This window comes from Octodon degus, unplaced genomic scaffold (assembly GCF_000260255.1).
Source record: "Octodon degus isolate 3935 unplaced genomic scaffold, OctDeg1.0 scaffold00235, whole genome shotgun sequence".
NCBI classification, from domain to species: domain Eukaryota; kingdom Metazoa; phylum Chordata; class Mammalia; order Rodentia; family Octodontidae; genus Octodon; species Octodon degus.
In genome coordinates, this window is record NW_004524811.1 from 3,499,391 (window position 1) to 3,507,300 (window position 7,910).

Sequence of the window (7,910 nt, forward strand, 5' to 3'; positions counted from 1 at the left end):
ACTATTACAACAAATCCCTCTATTCATTAAGAGAATGTAACTATATATCTATCCTAACCATTTTGAATACACAGATACAAAACAGACATTCATTTGTATCCCCTTTTTTGTTTAGTTCCATTATTTGAATATTATAAATGTGCTAACTCAGCAAAATATTCTGGAAGGGTCCAGTAGTCCATAATAGTATTGGGTCGTCCACTTCACTGGCAATGTCAGAAGTTGTTGACCTGAATCCCCTACATATCACCATTATTTAAATTAATCCACTTTCTCAAAGCAAGAGGAAAGAGGGAAAATTAGGATTGAAAGGAAGATGAGTTAAAATTAAAGCAATCACTATATTAGACTTTATAAGTTTATTCAGAAGAAGGTGTAAAATAGGAAGAGATAAAAGAGGATATTTGTGTTATGCTTGCTTTCATAGTGTTAAACATCTTCATTGGGATAGAAAACTCTAAGTCTTTCCCAAGGCATATTTGTTAAGGTCCTTCTGTATCTCTATAGGCAAGTGACCATTCACTCTGCAGTTAGGAAGTCAGCATATTCATTAGCTTATTACATGGAAATATATAGTAGGGAAGAGGCGATAGTCAAGTAGTTCCCAGGTTGGGGGCTGGGGTTCTGGCAAATACAAAAGTTAAATATGCAAAGTGTTTATAAGTTCCATCCTCACATAGCATAATTTTGATACTTTTTAGCTAGCCCAATCCTCAAGAATGGACTGCCACCTTTGGTTTTTCCAGGCCCTCTCCTAGACTGAGAGTGAGAGCAAGAACTATCTCGCTCCACAGCAATTACTCATGTGTCTCATGAGAACAGCATTGCAGCTTTGCAGCTGGAGAGAGCCATCAGCTTCACCTGATATATCCACAGAGTTTGTCTCCCTGCAGCCACCCAGAGTGTCATGCCTGGTTCCATTGCTTATGTAACAAGATGGGGTTCAATAACCTACGGTGGTAAGTGTCCCCAGAAACTAAGACACCAAAATTTAAGAATAGTGCAATCTCTTGCTATTTGCTATTATATATATATATTTTAATTAGGAAACATCTGGAAGACAGGTCCAACTGAAAAAAATCATCCTATGCCTTGATAAGACAAAGCACTAGCTAGTTCTCAGGTTCATCAGCAGTGTAAACAAAGCAAAGTAAAGCCAAAGTCTGTGGGGCACTCTCAAGAGTCGAGATAAGGAAATGCCTTTACTAACCCAGAGAGTGTGTGGGGCTCAGTGGCTCCTCTACAGAAAAGGCATAGGGCAAACAAGTATCATCTAAGGACAGTAGCTAATATTCAACAAACCTCAGGTATCAATTGCCTTTTAAGGTGCTCTGGGTAAAACTTTTATTTCTGTCAGGCTTGCATATATACATAATAATACATAATAATATGTACATTATCATTACTCACACTTGTTAACTGAATAAGTAAAACTGAAATTAAAGTGAGGACTGTATAAAAAGAACAACTAGAAACTATAATCTAGCTACAAAACCAATGAGAAAATAGGTCTATCATCCGGGAACAGCAGGCCGGTGTGGGCAACATTCTTGGACTTCCACCCTTGCTGTCCATTATTTCTCTATCCAATAGCACAGAGCTTTCATTGCACCCTGAAGAAGGTTACTTTGTATGTTTTTGCCTAAAGAAGTCAGTGTAATAGACAATATTGTGTTAGGCCTGGAAAAGTTAAGCAGTGGTATTTTGAAGAAATATCAGTGTAAATTAAATTAGCTCTTTGATCTTGAAACCAGACCAATTTGTCTTTTACTAATACATTAAAGATCAATCAGCACATTCTTTTCTACTCCTGAGTCAGTCAATGGATAATTTAAAAGCTATCAGTAAATTATAAGACAGCAAATTTTTTTTCTATAAAAGTCTAGTGGCACTGTGTTACAAAACTAACACAAAAAAAGGAAAAGATGAAAGAAAAACTCATCTAACTTTAAAATCTATATATTAAAGGGCTGGAGATGTAGCATCCATTTACTGAAAAAAGACTCAAATTTATCCTATTTTATAGCTGAATAATATTCCATTGTGTAAAAATATTACATCTCCCTTATCTATTTTTCAGATGATGGGCATCTGTGTTGTCTCCAGGATTTAGCTGTTATAAGCATAATGCACATATATCACTATGGTATGAGGTTTTCAGTTCTTCTGGAAAAATACCCAGGAGGGGTATTGAATGGGATCTTACATGGGATCTCCAATCCTAGCTTTTGGAGGAATCTCTACACTGATTTCCATAGTGATTGTACCAGTCTGCACTCCCAGCAGCAGTGCAGAAGGGTTCCTTTATCTCCTTCAACATTTGTTATTGTCTGAATTCTTGATGTTACCCGTTCTTTCTAGGGTGAGATGGAATCTCAGTTTGCATTTCTTGAATGATCAATGACGTTGAACATTTTTTCATGTACTTACTTGCCATTTGTATCTCTTCCTCTGAGAAGTGTATATTCATCCCAATTGCCCATTTTTTGATTGGATCTTTGAATTTTAGGGGCGATTTTCTTTTTAATTCTTCATATGTTCTAGATAGAAGGCCTTTGTCTGAGGGACAGTTAGCTATAATTTTTTCCCAGCTTGTTGGTTTTCTGTTTTACTCTGTTGGAGATTTGTTTTGAGGTGTAGAAAATTTTCAAAAAAAAATGAAATCCCAGTTGTTGATTCTTTGAAGTATTTGCCATGTAATTGGGTTTTTGTTCATGAACTCTCTACCTACCCCTATGTATTTAAGATTTCTAGCTACATTTCCCTCTAGAAGATTTAGTGTTTCTGTTTTAATATTGAAGTTTTTGATCCATTTTGACTGCAGCTTTGTGCATGGTTACAGGTGTGGGTCTAGTTTTAGCCTTCTGCATATAAAAAGCCAGTTTTCCCAGCACCATTTATTAAAAAGACTATCTTTCTACCAGTGATCCAATTTGTCCTTTTTATCAAAGATAAGGTAGCTGAATGTGTTTGTAGCTGTGTCTGCATCTTCTAACCTTTCCCACTGACCCTCAGATCTGCCTCTATGCCAACACCATGCTGATTCTTTCACAGAAGCTTTATAATATAATTTCAGATCTGGGATTGTGATACCTCCTGCCTTTCCTTTATTTCCCAGGATTGCTTTTAATATTCTGGGTCTCTTCAGGTTCCCAATGAATTTGAGGTATGTTTTCTCTACCTCTATAAAGTATATTAATGGTATTTTAATTGGGATTGCTTTGAACCTGTATAGCAATTTTGGGAGTATGGCCATTTTCACAATGTTGGTTCTTCCTAAGGAGGAACATGGAATATTTTTCCATTTTCTCAAAACCTCAATCTCTTCACAAAGTACCACAATTTTCTCTATATAAATCTTTTAAGTGCATTGTGAGATTGATTCCTAATATTTCATTTTTTTGATGTTACTGTGAAAGGCATGGTTTCCCCAATTTCTCACTCAGTGTGTTCATTCTTTGTGTATAAAAATGCTACTGATTTTTGGCTGTTGACTTCATATCCTGCTAGATTACTGAATTTCTTTAAAAATTTACCAAACTTTTAGTTTTGGTGTGCACTATGTAGAATATGAGGTCATTTACAAATAATAATTTCACTTCTTGTTTTCCAATCATTATTCTTTTTATTTCTCTCTCTTGTCTAATTGCTCTCGCTAATGTTTACAGAATTATATTGAATAGGAGTGCAGAAAATAGACATCCTTGTCTTCTTTATTTTTAAATGAAGTCCTTCGGTTTTTGCCCATTTAGCATAATGTTCATTGTTGGTTTCTCATAGATGGTTTTTATCAGGTTGAGATATAAACCATATATTCCAATTCTCTGTTAAGTTTTTTTTTTTCTTATGAAAGAGTGTTGGACTTTGTCAAAAGCTTTTTTTGTATCTGTTGAAATGATCATGTGGTTTCTGTTCTTGGTTCTATTGATGTGATATAGTACATCTATGGATTTGATATGTGGAACCATCCCTACATTCTGGAATGAATCCCACTTGATTATGATGTATAATCTTCTTGATGACTTGCTGTATTCTCTTTGTTAGTGTTTTATTGAGGATTTTTGCATATTCATCAAAGAAACTGGCCTGTAGTTCTCTTTTTTAGTTGGATCCATCTCTGGTTTTATCAGAGTAATACTTGCCTCCAGGAATGAGTCTGGAAGAATTATTCCCCTTTCAATCTCACTGAAGAGTTTGAGAAAAGTTGGCATTAAATATTGTCTAATTTCTTGTCGAATTTTGCTGCAAAACCATCAGTACCTGGGCTTTTCTTTGTTGGCCAGTTTTTATTACATTTAGAATTTCATTTCTCATTATTGAGTTACTCAGAGTTTGTATATCTTCTTGACTCAGTTTTAGCATTTATTTGGCTAGGAAACTGTCCTATTCATCTGTGTTTTTCATACTGGGAGAGTAAACATTTTGGAAGTAGGTATTGATGATCTTCTGAATTTCTCGAAGGTCCATAGTGATTTCACTCTTCATTTTTTATTGAATTAATTTGGGTTTTTTTTCCCTTTCTTTCTTTTATTTAATTAAGTTTGCTAGGGTTTTATCAATTTTGTTAGATCCATTTATTCTTTGTACTGTTTTTGTTGTCTCCAATGCATTCATTTCTGCTCTAATCTTTATATTTTCCTGCCTTCTTTGGGTTTTGGGCTTGACTTGCTCTTCTTTTTCTAGGAGCTTGAGGTGCAATATAAGATCATTTATTTGGTTTTGCTCTGTTTTCCTAATATGAGAATTTACAGCTATAACTTTCCCTCTTAAAACAGCTTTCATTGCATTCCATGGGTTTCACTATGTTGTATCTGAATTTTTGTTTTATTGTAAAGATTTTTTAATTTCTTCTTTAATTTTATCTATGACTCACTGATTGTTTAGGAGGTTTTGATTTAATTTCCACTATTTATTATGTCTTCGTAGTTTCTTTTGTCAAAACTTCCAGTTTCATGGCACTGTGATCAGGTAGGATGCATGGGATAACTTCAATTTCTTTGCATTTACTTAGGAGTGCTCTGTGTGCTAGTACATGGTCTATTTTGGAAACTGTTCCATGTGCAGTTGAGAAGAATGTGTATTCTCTTGTTGCTAGGTGAAACACCCTGTAAATGTCTACCAAGTCAATTTCTTCACAAGTGCCATTTAGTTCTGTTATTTCTTTGCTAATTTTTAGCCCAGTTCATCTGTCTCTTTCTGACAGTGGCATGTTAAAGTCCCTATTACTATTGTATTACTGCACAGTTGATTTTTCATGTCTGTTAAAATTTGTCTTCTGGGCTGTGGAAATGGCTCAGTGGAATAAGCACTTCCCTGGCAAGCACAAGGGCCTGAGTTCAGTGCTGGGTTCCACAAAAAAAAAAAAAAAAAAAAAAAGAACAGAAAAAATTGTCTTTTGTAAGAGGGTCATCCTACATTGGGTGCATATATATTTATTACTGTTGTCACTTCCTCTTGCTATTTTCACTTAACATGAATGTAGTGACTTTCTTTATCCCTTTGGTTGATTTTTGGCTTGAAGATGATATTGTCAGCAACCAGGATAGCTACTCCTGCTTTTATCTGATTTCCTGTGCGATGGAATATTGTTTTCCATCCTTTGACTTTTAGTCTGTGAATTTTGTTTTGAGTTAAATGTGTTTCTCTTATGAAGCATATGGTTGGATTTTGTTTCTTAATCCACTCTGCTAGTCTCTTTCTTTTGGTTGGTGAATTCAGGCCATTCACATTGATGGTTATAATTGATAGGTATTAGCTTATCTTTGTCATGCTTTATTCTTGCTAATAATTTAACAGGAAAAGGTTCCATTGTTTTTCCCTCTTTTTAAATTCTTGCTTTGTTTTGTGGTTGTTTTCTGTTGTTATTGAAAGTGTGATCACTTCTGTCTCTTTCTAGAGTATCTGTCAGTACTCTTTACAGGGTTGGTTTGGTAGTTATGAATTTCTTCAATTGTTCTTTGTTATGAAAGAATTTTAGGGTGTCGGGGAGATGGCTCAGTAGAATAAGCGCTTCCCTGGCAAGCGCAAGGACCTGAGTTCAATCCCTGGTTCCATAAATAAATAAAAAAATAAATAAAGAATCTTATTTTTACCATTGAATTTGATTAATAGTTTTGCAGGGTACATCAATCTGTGTTGGAAGTTGTGCCATTTCAGGAACTGAAATCCTTCACTCCAAGCTCTTCTTCATTTGATGGCTTGTATTAAGAAATCAGCCATAATTCTGATAAGCTTTCCATTGTAGGTTATGTTTCTTCTCTCTAACAGCTTTTAATATTTTAATATTTTACTGAATTTCTCATATCTTGTTTACTATCTCTCTCTGTGTAAAGTTATTGTGTTTATGGCTGTGTGGAGTTCTATATGCCTCACTTACTGCATGTCAGGTCCTTTTCTCATGTTTGTAAAATTTTCTGCTAGTACTTCTACAAATAGTCTTTTTTTGTCATTTGTGTTATCTCCTGCTGCTTTATTGACACCTATTATTCTTATATTATTTTTCTTTGCATTGTCTTGCAGCTGCCAATTGTTATTTCCTGGTTTCTGTCAAGTTCTTCAACATCTTATTCATGATCTACTTTAAACTTTAACAATTGCTTCCATTTAAATAATTGTAAATCTAGCAGGATTGTCTGCAAATGTCAGTGTTATATTTAGTACTTTTACGCTCATTTTTCTGTTCAAATGTTATACATTTTCTATAATGTTCACTGGAAGAAAAACTCTTTAATAAATGGTACCAGAATAACTGGCTTTATACATATTGAAGACTGAAAATAGACTCATGTCTATCACTATGCTCAAAAGCACAGTCATAATGGGTCTAAAATTTAAATATACTTTTTTTGTGTATTCGGGTCTCACTGTGCAGCTCATACTCAGTGATCCTCCTGGATCCAGCCTCTTCAGAGCTGAGATTACATGCATACACCACCATGCCCAGACTCAGTGGCTAGCTCAACATGCCCAGGAGCTGAACTAGTGCAGCTTCTGGTGCCAGGGATCAAACCCCAGTTCCTATGGCCTGAGCAGGCACTATGTCTGCTGAGCTATCTTGCCAGCCCTAAAGATTTAAGTATTAAAACTGCAACCCTAAATTATCTGGAGTAGAAAGTAGGTATAAATCTTAAAGACATAGGTAGAGATTATATAAATAAAAACCAAACTTCAGGGTAAATATTTCAAAGAATCAAAAATTTTGATCTCATCTTATTGACAAGTATCTGCTTGTCAAAAGATTACCAACAGAGTACAAGTAAAATCTTGAAGTTGGGAAAAAATTTTATTCCACTTTCCTGAGACTTCCATCTAGAACATATGAAGAAGTAAAAATAATCAGGCCACCAAAATTCAAAGATCCAAACCAAAAATGGACTCCTGAGATGAATATCCAATTCGCAAATAAAGAGATACAAGTAGAAAATATTGAGGAGTGTGGAGACTCCTCAATAAGATAGGATTGGAGGGCTCATTCAGGACAGCTATTCCTCCCCTGGCTATTTTGCAGAAGATCTGAAAACATCATGTCATCACAATATATATGCATTCATGTTTATAGCAGTGCAATTTGTCATATCTAAAGCTTGGAAAGGACCCAAATGCCTATCATCTGAGGAATGGATAAAAAGATATGGTATTTTTACATAAAGGAGTGTTACTCACCTATACAAAGATAAATTTCAGGCTTTTATAGGTAAATGGATGCAGCTAGAGAGTTACCAATAGGTGAAATAAATCAGACCTGTATGTACAAACACAATATTATCTCACTATTGTGACAACCTAAAGGAGTAAATAAAACCTGAAAGATACAATAGATACTATAAAAGGAAAATAATTTGTTCAATGGAAAAGAAAATATATGCAGGACAGCTTAAAAAATTGCACTGCTAATTTCTGCTAGACTAATG